The sequence below is a fragment of the Equus asinus genome, chromosome 15 (assembly GCF_041296235.1).
Source record: "Equus asinus isolate D_3611 breed Donkey chromosome 15, EquAss-T2T_v2, whole genome shotgun sequence".
Taxonomy (NCBI): domain Eukaryota; kingdom Metazoa; phylum Chordata; class Mammalia; order Perissodactyla; family Equidae; genus Equus; species Equus asinus.
The window spans coordinates 44,595,962-44,614,795 of NC_091804.1; positions in this window are offsets into that span (position 1 = coordinate 44,595,962).

The following is an 18,834-nucleotide window of genomic DNA, read 5'->3' on the forward strand; positions in this document are numbered from 1 at the left end:
CGTTTTGATTTCTTTCTTCCTCGATTTTCTCATCTGTGTGCTGGGGATATGAATGGTAGCTGAGATCGCTGTTACGATGATAAAGGAGTTAACGCCTGAAACTCAAATAAACAGCTCCTGACATGTTGTGAGTGTTAGATGTTGTGGTTTTGTTGTTGGCGGAGTACGAAACAGAGTTTGAGCAGCTTGGTGGCCAGTGTGAGGCGGCTCACTGTGCTGCCGGGAGAAGGGGGCAGAACTTCTTCTGACAGCAAGTTCTCTGTGCACCCCTCACAGCTAGGAGTCCCTGAGCTGGGATTTTGTGGCCCAGAACAATTTGCTTAAATAGTTAAAATTTAGGGATGGGTCTGGGTTGCCAACTCTAATTACGATCTCGGATCACTGGTATTTCATTCACGCTCGGAGTGTCAGGCACACACATCAGAGCAAGGGCAGAATCAAGCTCAGAATTTAGAAAGATCATTCTCAAGAAAGGACAGTTAGGAGGCGTCTACATCCAGATAATACAACCCTTTCTTTTCTCCGTTCCTTGGGGACTCCTGACAGCTTTGTTCTGGAGCCACAGTACCTTACCTCAGGGAGCCCTAGAAGTGTCTGGGTGCACTTTTTTTTTTTTTGAGGAAGATTAGCCCTGAGCTAACATCTGCCACCAATCCTCCTCTTTTTGCTGAGGAAGACTGGCCCTGAGCTAACATCGTACCCATCTTCCTCTACTTTATATGTGGGATGCCTACCACAGCATGGCTTGCCAAACGGTGCCATGTCCACACCCGGGATCTGAACCTGCGAAGCCCAGGCCACGGAAGCAGAAGGTGCACACTTAACCGCTGCACCACCGGGCCAGCCCCTGGGTGCACTATTTGATTGTCGCAGTGGCTGGGGGCAGCTGGCATGATGGGCAGGGGCCAGCGATGCTAACCGTCTCACAAGATGCAGAGCAGTTCTCCAAGAAGCCCTGCCTTGCTGCCCACGTGGCTATTGAACACCCCCAGCCATTCCTGTGGACAGGGAACCAGTTTACAATAGAACTCAGTCTCATATGACATTGAAACACAAAGGACTTTTTGCACAGTTTTGATATCCCCTGAATTTTCCAGGACTACAACTACTGTGTAAGGTGAGGGGGGCATATGTTCTGTTCTGGTTGGAACTTTACCAGAGTCGTTCACCATCTTGGGGCATCATGCCACCAATGGCATTGCTGCCGCCTCCTTGACTGTTGTCCCCACTAGGCTGTGAGTCCATGAGGGCAGCCCTTGTACCCCAGCTCTAAGCACAGGCCCTGGTGCATGGGAGCCCAGCACGGGAGCCGCAGGGCTGCTGGAGGTCAGAATCCCTGACTCAGTGTGTGGTTTGGGCGCTTCCTGGCTCTGTGCCCTTGGGGGGGGTCTCTAGTCACTTTGAGCCTCAGTTTCTTTAGCTGCACAATGGGAATCCCAAAGTCCCAACCTTTGGGAGGATGCGAGCGTACAATGAGATAATGGGGGCCATGGCTCAGCCCAGCGACGGGGGCACACAGACGACGACGGCTGTAATTAACGATGCAGAGAATGAGTAGGTGGTGAATGAACGCAGTGGACCTCAGGATTGTGTGTACTTCATATTCTTCCCATGGATGTATTGGTGTTTGGTGGGGTCAGTGGTGTGGGTGAGCACACACACACACACACAGGCCAGGACGAGACCAGCTGGGGCCTTCCTTTCAGGTCACTTCTGTCCTCTCTTTCGTCCTCCTCACTCTCCACCCGCCACCCCCCACTGCTCCCTCATGCTGAGCGCGAGGGAAGCACTAACGCGACCCAACCAGCCCACCCTGCAGCGTGGCTTTGAGGAGCAGAGGCCGTGCCTGGAATCAGGAGGGCATGGGTTCATGTCCTATGCCTCCATTTACCAGCTGAGTGACCTTGGCCTGTGGATCCCGTTTCCTCACTGGCAGACTGTCTGTTATCAGATTTCCCGCACGGTGTGTTGGGAGGATGAAATGGGATCCCGTGTGCAAGCTGTCTGGCCCAGTGCCCCAGGACAGAGGGATGCTCAGTAAACGAGCCCTCCGCTGGCCCTCCCATCCTCCTACCTTTGTTCCGGGAGGTTCACACCTGGATCTTGGGGAACCTGTGCATCCTTGTATTTTCTAGATACCGGGGGCCTGTGAGACAGCGCCCATGGGACGGGGCAGAATGGTGGCGCCGAGGAGCTCCTCAGGAATTCTGCGGGGCCTTCCCCACCTGTGGGAGACTCTCAGTGCCCCTCAGGCCTGCAGGTGTGTGCAGCAGGTGGGGGTGTGTCAGGGAGAGCCACCCCAGGCAGAAAGAATGGCAAGCACAAAGGGGCAGAGATGAGCAGGGCCCGTGTGGGAGGCGACGAGTCGAGAGGGACGTTTGCTATGAAGTAAACCTCGCCAGACACCAATGACTGTCCCGTTCAGGAGGATGCGACGTGGTCGGAAATGTCCCCTGGTTGGTCTTGTCCTCAAAAAGGACATCCCATTTGACTTAGAATTATGATGGAGATCAACTCAGCTACGGCCTCAGACTTTAGGTACCTGCAGATTTATGCTGGTTTCCCGTAACACCAAGAGTCTCAGATTCTTGGAGCCAGCCCAGTGGCATAGTGGTTAAGTTTGTGTGCTCCACTGCAGTGGCCCGGGGTTTGCAGGTTTGGATCCCCAGCACAGACTTACACACTGCTCATCCAGCCATGTAGTGGTGGTATCCCACATACAAAATAGAGGAAGATGAGCACAGATGTTAGCTCAGGGCCAATCTTCCTCACCAAAAAAAAAAAAAAAGAGAGAGAGTCTCAGATTCTTGACTCTATTCCTTCAAATCAATTAATTGAACACCTACTTTGTGCAGACACGACTCTCAGTGCTGAGGAGACAACAGTGAATAAGACAAAGTCCTGGTCCTTACACCAACCAGGATGATGAGGTAGATGAGAAGGTGCAAGTCAGAGGCCAGCATTCCTCCAAGCCAGGCACAGTCCAGTGACAACTTCTTTTCCTACACTCATTTTACGGGCAAGGAAACTGGTCATTTGTCCAAGAGCTCACGGCTAGAAAGTGCCAGAGGCAAGATGGAAACCCTGGCCTGTGTCCCTCAGAGCTTGAGCCGGGAGGTGTGTGTGTTAGTTTCTTCTTGTCGCTGTAACAAATTACCACAAATTTAACTGCTTCAAAGAACACAGTGTAGTTTCCTACAGTGCTGGAGGTCAGCAGACCAAAACCGGGCTCACTGGCCCAAATCATGGTGTCGGCAGGTATATTCCTGCTGGAGGCTCCAGGGGACAATCTTATTTCTTGCCTTGTGGCTTCTTGTTCCATCTTTGAAGCCAGAAGTCTAGCATCTTCCAATCGCTCTGTGGCTCTGACCCTTCGGCCTCCCTCTGATAAAGACCCTTGTGATGACGTTGGATTCACGGAGATCATCCAGGATCATCTCCCATCTCAGGATCCTTAATTTAGTCCATTCTGCAAAGTCCCTTTTGCTGTGTCAGGTGACACAGTCACAGATTTCCAGCATTAGCACGTGGACACTTTTGGGAGCCATTATTCTGCCTCCCACAGTGTGTACAGCAAAAAAGAGCAGGGTTCCCCGTTCTCGTGTGTGTTTTAGATTGGTTATGTGGCCTCTCTGTGCCTCAGTTTCCTCATCTGTGTAATGGGGGTGAGGATAATATAGGTTTCGTGGGGCTGTTGGAGGAGTAAAGGAGTTGGTCATGGCACAGTGCTGACCATGTGCCCGAGGAAGCATTCGCTGAGTGCTTCCGCTGTCGGGCCAGCCGGCATCTGGCCTGGTCCCTGCCCGTGACCAGCTGTACCTTTGGGGGCAAGTCCCTGGACCCCCTGTGACCACCCCACCCTGGACCATTTCCCCATCTCTCCACTGAGGGGCGTCGTCCACGTGACTTTGAAGTTCTCTTTCAATTTCGACATTTGATCGTCCAGGCCGTCTGTGTGTGTGTGTGTGTGTGTGTGTCTGTGTGTGTGTCTGTGTGTGTGTCTGTGTGTGTGTCTGTGTGTGTGTATGTGTCCGTGTGTGTGTGTCCGTGTGTGTCTGTGTGTGTCCGTGTGTGTGTCCGTGTGTGTGTGTCCGTCCGTGTGTGTGTCTGTGTGTGTGTGTGTCCGTGTGTGTGTGTGTGTCTGTGTCTGTGTGTCTGCGTGTGCGTGTCTGTGTGTGTGTGTGTGTCCGTGTGCGTGTCTGTGTGTGTCCGTGTGTGTGTGTGTCTGTGTCTGTGTGTCTGTGTGTGTCTGTGTGTGTGTCCGTGTGTCTGCGTGTATCTGTGTGTGTCCATGTGTCTGTGTGTCTGTGTGTGCCTGTGTGTGTGTCTGTGTGTCCGTGTGTGTTGTGTGTGTGTGTGTGTGTGTGTTTGTGTCTGCAGGGAGAGGGGGTGGGTGGGGCGGAGACTAGGAGAGACACTCTGTGAAATGTTTATATTTGTGCCTTTTGATGTAATTCCAGTCAAACCAGATCTTAAATCATGCAGCAGGAAGCTCCTTCAAATTTTTAATTTGTTGTTTTTCTTAGAAATGATTATTTCCACATTGAGCCCAGAGGCGCCCCGTCTCATCCTCTCCTCCCTCCTTTGATTTTTCCCAAAGCTCCCGGGCAGCGCGGTTTTTTGCTGCCGCCAATCAGGTGGGCTTTGCACAAACCACACTCTTGGAACCAACAACTGTCCCGAAACAGAGCCGCCCGGAGTCCAGCAGGCCCTCGGGAAAGCGGCGTCTCTGGGGGGCCTCTGCAGCTTGTCCTGGGTAGGCTGGGGGGCACCACGCAGAAGAAGCCCCACCTGCGGGACCCGGGCCCAAAGCCGGGTGGTGCCTGCAAGGCGGGCCGAGGAACCGGATTTCTTGGGGGATCTTCTCAGTTTAATTTTTGCTGCCAACAGCCTGGTTTTGAAGAACAATGGAGCGAAGGAGAAAAAAAAAATCACATAAACTTGATAAGAACTGAGGCAGGAGATACTTCTAGATCTTTCAGAGACTCAAACTCCAGACCGGCCTTTCCGCTGCGCTGACGATTGAGGAGGATGCGGGACGGAGCGGGGACACTTGTGTGAATGGGGAGGCGGCTAGTGCCTCACCAAGGCCGACTTCGAAAGTTTGTTCTTTACAAGCGAGAGAGGACCCCCTGTGTGGGGCTGGGCCGCCTCCAGGGTGGGCTGTGCCGGCATCTGCAGCCGCCCAAGGCCAGGACCGCAGGCGCTCGGCGGGGGCGCCAGAGTCCCCGTCCCACGGGGGTCTCTGTGCAGGGCAGACCTCCTGAGGGTCAGGACGGGGGTGGGGACATGACGGCAGTGCTGGGACAAAGCCTGTGACTCTCTGCCTCAGTTTCCTCATCTGTCAAAGGAGGTGGCTTTCAGCTAATAAAGTTGTCCTGAAGGTGCAATGAACCAGCGGGGGCAAAACGGACCCGGGCAGAGCAGCTGTGGGGCTTCCAAATGCACACGGCTCGACTGTTGTTTCCTGATTACAACTGGGGGTTCCCTGTCTCGGCCCTGTTGACCTCTTGCCCTGGATCATTCTCGTGGGGGCATCCTGTGCACTGTAGGATGTTTCGCAGCATCCCTGGCTTCTGCCCACCAGGCGCCAGTGGCACCGTCTTGCTTTCCCAGTCGGGACAACCATGAATGTCCCCAGGCATTGCCAAGCGTCCCCAGAGGGCAAATCCCCCCCCCCGCATATAACTGAGTTATGATGAAAACGCGTACCTATTATAAACACAAAAATAAAAATCAAAGATTGTATCAGACAATTTGGAGAAAATAAAGAAAAAATAACTATCCAGAGATTCCAATATAACCACTGTTTTCTTTTGAATGGGTATATTCACAGAGACTTTTCTGTGCAAACCCACCGACAGTACACACAGATACACAAATAGCACATACGAATTTAATTTTTATTTTTTTATTTGATTGAGGTCATCATAGTTTATAACATTGTGAAATTTCAGTTGTACGTTATATACTCCACATATATACGCTCCTTCACCCCCTGTGCCCACCCCCAACCCCCTTCCCCTGGTAACCAGTGAACTGTTGTCTTTGTCTGTGTGTTAATCTTCCACATATGCGTGAAATCGTGCAGTGTTTGCTTTCTCCGTCTGGCTAATTTTGCTTAAAATGACACGCTCAAGGTCCATTCATGTTGTTGCGAATGGGACAATTTTGTCTTTTTTAATGGCTGAGTAGTATTCCATTGTATAGATATACCACATCTTCTTTATCCAATCATCAGTCGATGGTAAATTTAACTCTTAATACAAGTGGTCCTATGTATACAATATTTTATGTGTTTTTTTCTCTTTTAAATAATATTTTTATTTTACTAAATTTCTCTAAAACTCTCAAAAGGATTACATGCTTATTGTGAACAGATGGAACCATACAGAGGTCTGTGGAGCAAAGGAAATCCTCCTCCCTCCACTCATTCTGTTATTATTTTTGCGAGTCATGGCAGCTACCATTTAGGCAAAGCTTTCTTTGTGCCACCGGGTGGGTGCTGAGCCCCTGACATGTGTGTCTCCCCCGGCCTCACGCAGCCTTCGCAGACGGGTGCGCTCACTGCCATCTGGTTTACAGACCAGATATCTAGCTCAGACAGGGTTCCCTCCTTGTCTGGTGAGTGCTGGCTCCCAGGTCGATGACGTGCTGTGTCACTGCCGTCCTTTAGGGCTCAGAGCACTGGATCTCAAACTTGAGCATGCATCAGAGTCACCTGGAGGGTTTGTTACAACACAGATGGCAGGGCCCGCTCCCTGTTTCTGACTCAGTAGTTCCCCGGGAGAGACAATTTGCATTTCTAACAAGTTCCTGAGTGATCTGGGGAACACACTTTGAGAACCACCGACCTTGATCCATATTTCTCAAGGCCTGTCAGTCGGACACCACTGACTCCATCCAAGAGTATCTTAGGTGGCACGCAGGCCTGGCAGTAAATGACACGGCCCTCCATCGAAAGAGTGATTTTCATTTTCAAACCTTTGACAATCTTCTGACTTCTTCAAGGAGAATGCTCTGGTTTAGGGGTGGTATATCCCCTAACGTTGATTAATCTCTCTCCTCGTTTACTTATATTATTTTGAACAACGAGCAAAAGGGCCTCAGACTTAGTGCCTTCAGCAGGCACTGCCTGTCCAGCTAGGATTTAACAATATTATTTGGGTTTTGTTGTATTTATTTTGTTTATAGTCACCAGGAATGGCAAGTGACACTGGTTAACAGCAGTGATACAAACTTTCTTTTCGAAATAAATTTAAGTCCTTAAGGTAAGTCACTTTAAAAGAAAGATAGGAAGTAAGTGACATGTGGATGGCAAGGTGTCAGGGAAGCTTTGTGGGGACCGTGATGAGCAGCGTCTGAGAAGGTCTTGAGAATGGCTATCTTGCATTCTCACCCATGGACAGCAGTGGGACCCCGGCAAGTCCCTTCCTGCCTCTGGGATCCGGGCTCCCTGTTGCCACCTCCTCTCTGAGGGCTGACAGTCCAGGTTCTCCCTGTGCATGGAGGGCGTCAGCTCCAGGGATGGGACACATGGCAGCTTCCCTCTGGCTCCTGTCTCTGAGCACCAAGAAGGAGCTGCCTCCTTGGAAGGCTCCGGAACTCACCATCAGCAGCTGGACTGTTTTCTGGGGCCTTGGCCAGGAGGGCTCATTTCCTGGCTGTGCCATGAGGAGGCATTTTACCTTTGGTTTGCAAAGGTGAGGTTTTCTTCATCATCAGTTCCTTCACAGAGTGATTTTCTGCAATGCCCTCCTGAGCCGGGAGCTCTGCGGCTTAAAATTCTTCAGTAGAAGCACCCTAGCCCCAAACCGGCTACCGTGCAGATTTAGACTTCTTGGCCTGCTTTCTAAGGTCATTTGTGATCTGTCCACAGAGGCCAGCTTCATGGACAGGCAGCCTGGACGTTCGCACAGGGCTCTGCGCTCAGAAGGGCCCCAAGCCGGCTGAGTGCTCTGCGGCTGCCGTCTCGAGTTTTGTCTTCATGCATTGTTCCTTACATATCGTTGTAGGATCTTTCTTGGCTCAGTCACATCTTATATGTCTCCACACCAGAAATAATTTTTTTTTAAATATTATCTTTTCTTTTTCTCCCCAAAGCCCCCCAGTACATAGTTGTATATTTTAGTTGTAGGTCCTTCTACTTGTGGCATGTGGGACGCCACCTCAACGTGGCCTGATGAGCGGTGCCATGTCCGCGTCCAGGATCCGAACAGGCGAAACCCTGGGCCGCCGAAGCGGAGCGAGCGAACTTGACCACTCGGCCACGGGCTGGCCCTGGGAAATAAATTTTTGAAAAGCACTTGATTTGGAAATAACACACCATGACATAGTCAACAAAGAGTTGTAGCATGTATTCACATATGTCGTCAATGAACTTGGGCAAAAGGGAGACTATTCAAGTCTAATTCAAGGACGTCGTTTCAGAGACTATCTGGCCGCAGGAGGAATCGGGACTCGTCAGTAGCTAAGTAAGGAAGCCCCGTTGCAGGGGAACTCGTCATGCATCTTGTAATGGTTAGAGTGGTGGGAATTCTTAATAGCTCTTGAGCACGGACCGCCCACCCCCATTTTCATTTTGCATGGAGCCCTGCAAATTCTGTAGCGGATCAGGCGCCAGCTCCTCCTCCTCCAGCTGAATCTCCAGCCACCTCAAGGTTTTGACACCCTCCACCAGGAGCACAGGCACTCAGACCTCCAGGCTCCCTGCATGTGTGTCCACAGGATGTGGCAGTTTCTTCTCAGCAGGGTTTGCAAGCACCAGACATGGGAACAGAGGAGCGGGGTGAAGAAAAATGGGGAGCAGGGGATGCTGGGGTTCCCAGGAAAACAGAAGCTTTGTCTCGAGGAGCCACTGCCCCTCAGACCCAGTCACGTCCTCTGGACTTCTCACTGACAGCAAACCTCCAGATTTTAAGATAAATGTCAGACTTTGAAAGGCTGACAGCAATTCACATTTTTAAAAAACACAAATCCAAACGAAGAGACTTTCTGCAAAAAATGAACCTGGACTCTTCAAAAATGCACACGTTGTAAAAGACAAAACCCAAAATGACAGCAGAGCAATCCTAGATGAAAGGAGACTGAAGAGATGTGACAGCTAAGTGCAAGGCAACGGACTACAAGGGACATTATTGGGACAGCTGGGGACATGGGGACGTGAACTATGTACCAGGTCATAGCACATGTTCTGTGATGTTGGTATGATAATAGTATAATAATGTGCTATTATTATGCTAATATATATTATGTGTATATAACATTTCACACTAATGAGTGTGAACGCTGTATTGTGGTGTGCGATAATGTCCTCAGGAGATGCACGCTGATACGCTCGGCCGTGAGGTGTCATGACTGATACACACATCAGCCATGTGGGTATGTATGGAGAGAAGAAGCAATGGGAGAAAATCGCATCAGGCGGTGCATCTAACTGAGGGTATGCAAATGTTCACTGTATTTTTTTCTCTGCAGCTGTTCAAAATAAAAAGTTGGGGGAAAACATTGCCTGGCCCACCCCCCTAAGCAAATGTGCAGGTCCTATCTGGCTCCCAAGCCCCCCAGTCTGTGACAGTCGCACTAAATCCTCTGACCCCCAGGGTACTTCCTGCCTGCCTCTGACCTCTGTGGGGCCTCCCTGACCCCTGAGGGCTAACCTGGAACTCGCCTGCACTTACGGGGATCTGGGCACTGGGATGAGCTTGTAATTAGGCTGTGAATGGAGGCGGGAGTGTTCTCTACTCAGGGGGGGTCCTGCCCTCTCCCCCATATTATGAAGACTAGAATGAGCTGCTAGGAATGTAAAGCCCCCAAATCACAGAGATTTGAACAAAAGAAGTGTTTATTTCTCTCAGGTCGGGTGCAGCCAGCACTCCCTGGAGTCAACTCTTCTGTAGTTTTGCCCCAGTCCAAAGGATAACTCATGGATCAAGATGGCTTCTGGAGCTCCAGCCATCATGTCTACATTCCAACTGCCAGGAAAGAGAAAAGGACAAAGAAAAAATTGGGGAAAGGCTATGTGCTAGGTGCCTTTGGGGGAAGGTTTGCAAAAGCTGTCACATGATGCTGCCATTTGTATCTCATTGGTTAAACTTAGTCACATGGCCATAGTTGCAAGGGAGGCTGAGAAATGGACTCTTTATTCCAAGAGACCACGTGCCCACCTGAAGTGCAGGGGTTCTGTTTCTGCCAAAGAGGAGACTGGTGACCCTAGAGGACAAACAGCCTTCTCTGCCACATCCTGAACCAGCAGAAGGCTGGGCATATACTTAATCAAGGGTCAGCAAGTGACATCCCATGGGCCAAATCTGGCCAGCTGCCTGTCCGTTTACAGCCTGTGAGCTAAGAACAGCTCTGTGTTTTCCAATGGTTACATCTCAGATGGTTCTATAAGAACTGACATAACGGCCACCATGTCGTCTCTTAGTCAGTAAAGCCTAAAATATTTACTATCTGGTCTTTTAAGGAAAGGTTTGCTGAGCTCCTGTACTAAATGCTTTTAAAGATTTACCTTTTCAAGTATTCACCAGCCATTTACCACATGCCAAGCCCTGGAGATACAGCAGCAAGTTGTCCTCACGGGGCTCGCAGCTAGCAGGGGACAGAGATAATAAATAACCAGTGAATGTAATTACTCACATCTGTGCCTCATGCAGTGAAGTATGGGCCGCTATGACTGCACGAGGTCAGAAAACCTCATCTACTTTGGGGAGGCCAGAGAAGGACTGGTTAGCTGAAAGCTGAAGCAGACGAGTTAGTTAGCCTGGTTAGGCTGGTGATGTGTGTGTTGGGGAGGGGAAAGCATTTCAGGCACCGGGAAGAACAAGGCTAGAGGCCATGAAGTGGGAAGGGTCTTGGTGTCATCTAGAAGTGACACACAGCCGTGTGATGTGGGGTAAGAATGAAGGGGGTGGGGGGGTGAGAAGCACAGAGATGAAGGAAGTCCTTCTCCACCAGAAGCTGCAGGAACCCTATGGGCTGGGGTGACTGGCATTGTTTCCAGCAGCCTCTCAAATCCCATGAAACAACCATGTCTAAAATGTACCCACTGTCCTCTTTGCATCCCCACTGCCTTCCCCTGAGTCTCTTATAGGAAAAAAAATGCAGGGATTCCAGAAAGACTGGTCCCGCCGCATGGAAAGCGGCCCAGAAAACTGCTGGGTGATGGCTGCAAATGCCGTGAGAAGAAAACGATCCTGTAATTGAAGGGGAAATTCTTTATTAGGATTGTGGAAGAGTTCTACAAGCTTCTTTCATCTGCAGCTTGCTCCACGCTTTAATTAATTTGGATTCAGGAGGCTTCCCAAGCCTCTGGTTGCACCATCTCTTTTAGGGATCAGCCCTTCTGCTGCAGGTGGAGAAACTGAGGCCAGAGAGACCCTGGGATGTGGAGCTTGGGGGCAGGTCCTGCATCAGAGAGCTGGTTCTAAACACTTCATGCCTCAGGCTTTCGGGAAAGAGCTTAAAGCCAGCTCTTCCAAAGAAGGAGAAGAGCTTCTACCTTAAAAAAAATGTTTTTGTTATAAGACTGATTAAATCACATCTTACACGTGACTGGAAAAAAACCAACATATAAACACATGAAAATTCATGACCTCTTTTTATATCACAACTAAGGAAAACCCTCATATTACTCACAGGTTTATTCTCTTTTTTCTTGATTGTTAGCTGAACTCCAACTCAAACTGGCTTAAAAAAAAAAAAAAAAAAGTAGTTCATTAGCTCCCATAAAGGAGAAAGTCCAGGAGGTACATCTGCTTTCAGGCATGTCTTGCTCCATGGGTTTAAGTGATGTCACCAGGTTTCTCTCTCTCAGCCTTCCTCTTTCTCTCTCTCTGTCCCTCTCGAATGCTGTTTCTTTCTTCCTCAAATATTCTCTTTTCTGCTTTCTAGGCTCTCTATGAGGCGACCTTCTGCAGCTCATAGAGCTTTTTTGTAACCTCAAGGGGAAGATGGCTTCTCCCTCCCAAAAGATCCAGGAAAATCCCAAGAGAGAAGAATATTGAGTCACACCAATAGTCAAGGACTTCAAAGAATTTTGCTCGCTGCTCTGACAATATCTCTCCTTTGGGCATTTTCAAGAGACGTTTGTAAAATTTCCAATAGCTTTCAACTGTGTTGTGTTTCCTTGTTGTTGTTAACGGACAGTTTCTTTGACACTATGTAGAAAAACGGAAAAACACACACACACCAAACACCCATTATGCTACCAAGTTAATACAATCACTGCTCTCATTTGGGGGTGTGTCTTCTCGGGTCCCAAAGCATTTCTGTGCCAAGTGCAATTGTGACGGTGGTTGGTGGGCGGTATAGTTTACATAGGCTGTGGAGTCAGATCCACTTGGGTCAGAATCCTACCTTTTTTATTCCCGTTAAGTATGCGATCTCCAGTAACAGGCAGAAGAAGAGGAAGAGAAAAGAGTGGGTCCAACTGGAGAATAAAAGCCCCGAGCCCAATGCCGATTGGACCACCTCCTACCAATGCCTGTGGCCAAGGCAATGCCAAGTGCTGATTGGCTCAGGTCTGAGCTACCTGAACCAATCACGGTGGAAAGCAGGGAGGGAGCATCCTTACTGGCTTAGGCAGGTGGAGGATGCTGCGGCGAGGCAACCAAGCTGTCAGCGAGCTGCGGCCTAGAGTGGCAGCAACCCGATGGCCGCCTCTTGTGGGCAGGGCCGTGCCACGTCCCGTCCGGGCCAGGGGTTCCTTCGGACTGGAGGGAGTAGCCGTGGGGTCCTCTTGGCTTCCTCACTGGGCGCGGCATGGGGCTCTGCCCTCCACCTGTGCCTTGACCCGTGTCCTCTGCGCCACCCGCCTCCCACCCCTACCCACACCCCCAGCCTGCATCCCCAAGCCCGAGTCACACCACGTTCCCAGCCTACACCTTTCTCCTGGGCTTGGGGAACAGCCCTAACGCTACAGTTTGGAGGCCAGATGGTTTTTTGTTTTCTCCTTGGCAAAAGATGAATTCTCTCTTCTGAGAAAATAAAAGGACTTATTTTAAAAAAATAAAAAAGAAGAAGAAGAAGAAAGAAAGGGGGGAAAAACTCATAAAAATAAAAGCCCAAATCCCAACTCCAGTAGGAAATTTAGCTTAAATAGCTCTTAACAAACTGGACTTGGAACAGTTCTACAAGAGGCGACCAGACGCATCAGAATTAAGTTTCTCGTAAAGGCAGAGCCGCAGGGAGAATGGAAGCAGAGATGTTCTCAAGGGAAAAGATCTCTCCAGGCTTCTGGGGCAGAGAGTTTAGTTATTGTCAGTACCCGTGGCTTATTGAGAGCTTGCTGTGTGCTAAGTGCATTACCTATTATCTCTCATCCTCCCAAAGGCCTCTTTGTACAGAAGAGGAAACTGAGGCACAGGGAGGTGAGGTGGCTTGCCCCAGGTCATGCTGTTGCCAAAATGTGGGGCTGGCCCTCGAGCCTGTGTTTCTTTCTCCAGAGCTTCCTAACCACTGCCCTTCACTGCCCTTTTCAGGTCTGGGATTTGAGAAAGTTTGCAGAGTGAGATTTCTGGAGTGAGTTGGGGCGTGAGGCGGACGGAGCCCCTCCGGGTTTCCAGGTTCTGTTGGGCTGGGTTTGGTCCATGGAGGACTATTTTGAGCTAGCTGGAGAAGGGGTATTTGTCGTTTTGATTTTCTGCTCTCTAGTTTCTTCCTTGAAGTGAGTTGGTTCCAGCAAGGCTGCATCTTCTTGGGGTTTTCTAGATGAGAGGGAAGCAGAGTACAATTAACCCTTCCAGTGGGCAAGCTCCCTGGACTTGGGAAGGAAGGAGAGTTCCTTCTCCTGCTAACTTTGCGGGGAGAGGCAGATGGGACAGAGTCAAGATCATTTCATTTCACCCAGCGATAAGCGCTCAAAAGACAGGAAAGCAGAATCAGGTTGGAGGGAGGGACCACTTCGAGGGGGATCAGGGAGGGCCTTTCTGAGGAGGCTCCTCTGAAGCGTAGCCCTGAATGATGGGAGAGAAACAGCTGTGGGAGAACCTGGGGCAAGGCGGTTGCAGGCAGAGGGAACAGCAGGTGTTAAGATTTGAGGATGAGCAAGAGCCAGCCAGCAAAAGGGGGGGGGGGGCGGGAGAGAGGAGGGGAGGCATCTGGAAGAAGGAACTGTATTCCTGCCTGGAATGTTGCTGAGCCTGTGCAACCTTCCGCCACTGTCAGCTATGACTTCGTCTGAGTCTGTGGCCCAGTGGTCTCCCCAGCCTGGTGGCCTGGGGGCCTACTCAGTGTCCAAGGAACGTGGTCATTCGGTCCTGCAGAGGGTGGGGCTGTGGGGAAAGGAAGCTGCAGGTAAGGAAGGTGTCCCCCCCACCACACGGGGACTCTAGGGCTTGCTCACCAGCTGCCTTCACCCTCCCCTTAGGCTTAGCGACCTGTGAGGCAAACAGCCCGGAGGGATGCAGCCTGCCCAGCTGCTGGAGGGAAGGAGAGCACGCTTTGCTGAGAAAGTATGAGTAGTCATTTATAAAATGCTTTCTTTTCTTCTTTCTTTTCCTCTTTCCAGTTCAGAGCAAAAGGCCCCGCCTTGTCCTGGAGGCAATGTTAGGCTGTTTTTTAAAAGTGAAAATTGATAGCTGTGTTGATCTTCATTTTCGTGGCCCTCCAGGCAAGCAAATAAGAAAGTACCAGTTTCTGGGATGGGAGAGCAGAGAGATGCAATAATTTGGGGGCAACAACCCAAAATTTAATATGGATGATTTGTTTAAATATTCATTGAGTCTGTTTAAACATTCCAAATAACCAAAATTATATCCTGGGGAGGCAGGAGAGTGCATAAACAGCCAAGTGCGTGGTCACGAAACCTCAGGTTTCGTTCTTCCTCTTGCCTCCTACCAGCGCTGAGAATCTGGGTACGTGCCTTCTCCTCCATAAGCCTCAGTTTACTCTCATAAAAAATGGAAATAATAATCCTTTCTCATAGACTTGTACCTGGCAAATAGTAGACGCTCAATACATGCTTGAATATACATCAGGTGCTCAGGATAATGCCCGGGACATGACAGCAGTTCATGCAACTTAAACTATTCGTGCAATAATAATTGGGCAGTAGTAGTAGTGTTAACAAGCTGTAGATGTTGAAGCCAGACTTTCCAAGTTCAGCTACCTGGCCTTGCCACTTACTGGCTCTGTGGCCTTAGGCAAGTTACTTGACTTTTCTGAGCCTCAGTTTTCTCAACTACAAAATGGAGATGATAGTAAAACATGATTATTATGAAGATTGAATGAAGGAGAACTTAGAACTGAGCTGGTGCAGCGTGAGCACTGCATGGGTGTTAGTGTATTATTCTGGGTATTATATTGTTATTCTAGTGCTGGAAAGTACTCTTCCTGGGAGCAGGGACATGGTTCTCTTCTTCAGTTTGTCCCTACTGTCTGCAACAGTACTGAGCACATAGTGGGTGCTCAGTAAATTTTCACCAACTCTGTTGAATAAATGAAATGGAAGGTGATGGATCACTCCTGTGTTTTCCCTGCAGATGGAAAGATCTCAAGCCCTTCTATGTGCTAAGTATGCTGGTAAGTCTAGAATAGAAGCCTGTCTCCCTTGCCTGCAAGCAGGTGCCTTTCATGTCCAAATCTCGTGTCCCAAGTAGACACAACGCTCAGCAAATGGGATGCGAGGGCTCCTCAGTTCCCTGTAGGCTCGCGGTGCTGAGCATCGCCCTGTCTCCGCCATGAAGTTCCCAGCAGGGTCCCCACTGGCTCCGGACCCTGGGATCTCACTGGGGATCACTGTGTTCAGTTTATTTGCATCTCCAGTGCCTTCCACATAGTAGGTACTCGGGCATGGTTGATGGAATAGTGCTGATGCATGTAGGTGATTCCCAATAATGCCATTTTGATGGAGTTTTGTGTTTACGCATCTGATAGAAGGGGAGACAAAAGAGGTGCATATTTTCCTTCTCAAGCTGGGGCACCAGGCTGTTGGGGGACAGGTGGATTAGAGGCTGGGCCAGCTGAGTAGCCACAGAGGCTGCTAGAATCCCTAGGATCCTAACTGAGGTTGGTGTGAGGAGACCTTCCTTCAAAGAACAATTGATTGTTGCAGACTGCCTCCACAGGTGGGGGTGTCAGTGAACTGGGCGGATGCTGAGTAAGGCATGCAAGTGTGGGCCAGAACTGAATTGCTCCAGAGGATGAAACTTAGGGTCCCCTCTGCATTGCTTCTTGGCTTGGAAGCCAGTAGAACTTCTAGCCTGCTTCCCAAGATGGTCCTGTCTGGAATGGGCAGTGACGTGCCTGGGGTTTTGTGCAGCCATAGCCTGAACGTGGCATGTCTCTCCAAGCTTGTAGAAGCCCTTTTTAGACAAGACAAGTATCAGTATATTATGGAAAAGAATGACAAACTTCATAGATTTTTAAGTTAAAACACAGGACTTCAAAAAAATGGGAAGCCTCCTCCAGCCAACTCATCCAGACTCTCAGATAACTTGTTTGCTTTTTCTCTTCAATTAGGAGTAATTTGGCAGACATGTTTATGAAGTACTGGTAGTCTTAAAATGCTGAAGGGGGACCCAGCCAATTGGCCATCTCTCTTTAATTCTTCCTGTGAGACTGATTTCTGGAAGGAATTGACTTCTTTGATCTTGAGCTTGCTCAGAGGAGTGGGCTAGAGTTAGGCTATCATTAACACCAATGGGGCATTTAGGAGACACAGTTTTTTGGTTTCTGGGACCAAACCCCAATCAAAACTAGTTAAAGCCAAAAAAGGACACTGTTTGGCTCACAGAATTGGGAAGCACAAGGATAGATTCATATGTTGTCATCAGAACTCTCTTTTTTCCGCCTCCTCTCTCTTTCTCTCTCTCTATCTGGCCTCTTGCTGTTCTTCACAGAAGGACTTCCTTTGTGTAGCTGTGCAAAGGTGGGGAGGGTCATGGACATTGACACAACCAGGCTTACACACAAGCAAGCACAGAGGCAGTAGAAAGCTTAGATTTCTCAGGATCTGCCTATAAAATCCTATGGGAGGGCTCTGATTGGTCCAGCCTGGATCATGTGCATCTGCTTAGGCCAATCAGAATGGCCAGGGAGATGGAATACTGTGATTGGCCAGGCCTGGGGTGGTGGGGCAGTGTATGATTGACAGCCCAACCAGAACAACGTGGGAGGAGGGGCAACTCCCCAAAGATAGGAGGGAGTCCTTTACCAGAGTGGGGAGGAGAATTGGGCAGAAATAAACCACAGATGTGCACCACCCAGGAGAAAGTATTCGCCGTTGGACAAATGGGGAGGCACCCAGGATCTTCTTGTGGGGTTAGCCCCACGTAGGTGTGGGCCCTGATCTTCGTGGAAAGACAGGGGATTTCAGGGATTTCCACATCTTCAGGGACCACATTTGCCTTTTCAGGAGAATGTTAAAAATTAGAAAAGGAAACTTGTTTCCGTAACCAGAACATGACTTTGGTTCTGATTTTTCTACATGTTAAGAAATTAGGGTTGGGGAATGTTCTGGAGCAAGTGGCTCAGTCTTGCTGCCAATTTCTAATGCCGTGCATCCGGCAATCCAAGGGCTGGCTGTGTAGCTTGACCAACTGGTGCACTGAAGAAGACAGGTTCACGGACAAAACTTTTCAAGTGTTTAATAGTTTTAAGCCGGAGGCCACAAAACAATGGCATGCTCTCTTTGGCCGCATGGAGTTTGGGAAAAAAGAAAAACAAATGCTTGCCAACATTTAAGAACTGGAATATTTCACATGAAAGCACGAATTTCCGGCTTCTCTAGGAAAACCAGAAGATCTGGCCCTGCTGGCCCAGAGTCGCACATGGCCACAATTGGCTGGAGCTGAGGAACAGCAACCCCTTCAGGCAGAATGTCATGCTCCAGTTTGCCACAGTCTCCACCCCTCCCTATCACCTTACCCCTAACCCACTTCATTCATTCCCATTACCCATTTGACCTCTGTAAGCATTTGTATTTGCAAGCCCTGTGTTTTACACAACAAATTCCCTGAGCAAAATCTCTCAAGAGCTAGGTCTTTCTTCTTCTAGCTTTGTAACCTGAGGTGAGTTACTTCTCTGTAAAACTCAGTGTTTTTTATCTGCTAGCTGGGGATGAAATACTTACTTCATTTAATCAATCCTTATTGAGCAACTATTTTTCTAGGTGCTGAGTTCACCGCAGTGAGCAAATAGACTTGTTGGGGGAGGCAAGGGTGGGCATTAGTGAGGCCTGGAGGTGGGAGCAACTGTGGGGAGGTGATCAAATGACGTACGTATGAAATCACAGGCCAGGGGTTGGGATACTGCAGCCTGTGGGACAAAGCTACCAGCCACCTGCTTTTGTGAATAAAGTGTTATTGGAGCCCAGCCACACACATTCATTTACACTCTGTCTGCAGCACTGCAGACTGTGTGTGTATCAAGGCAGAGCTGAGTAGCTGCCACAGACCATATGACTCGCGAAGCCTAAAATATTTACTAGCGAGCTCTTTACAGAAAAAGTTTGCCAGCTCCTGCCTTAGCCAAATCCTGGATAAATGGAAGGGATGCAATAAATTGCAATTTATCGGTGTAGTACAAATGGTACCCTCCTGCCTGACTCTGTTGCTGATCTTCCAGGGCCCGGAGCCTGTCCTTGCTCGCCAGCGTCCCCAGGCCACCTGCCCTTCTCTGTGCCTGCCTGACAGCCGCGCTCCTTGTGGAAGTTAAACTGCAGAACCAATGTTGGCTACTTCTTCATACAGCTCCCAGAGAAAGCTTAATCAGGGGCATGGCTGGGGTTCACCGACTGTCCCTTTCTGTGCATCAGATCAGGTTAATCAGACGAGATCAAACCCAGGATTAGGCAGGCTGCGGCTTGAAGCCCCAGGCAGAAAGGGCCGG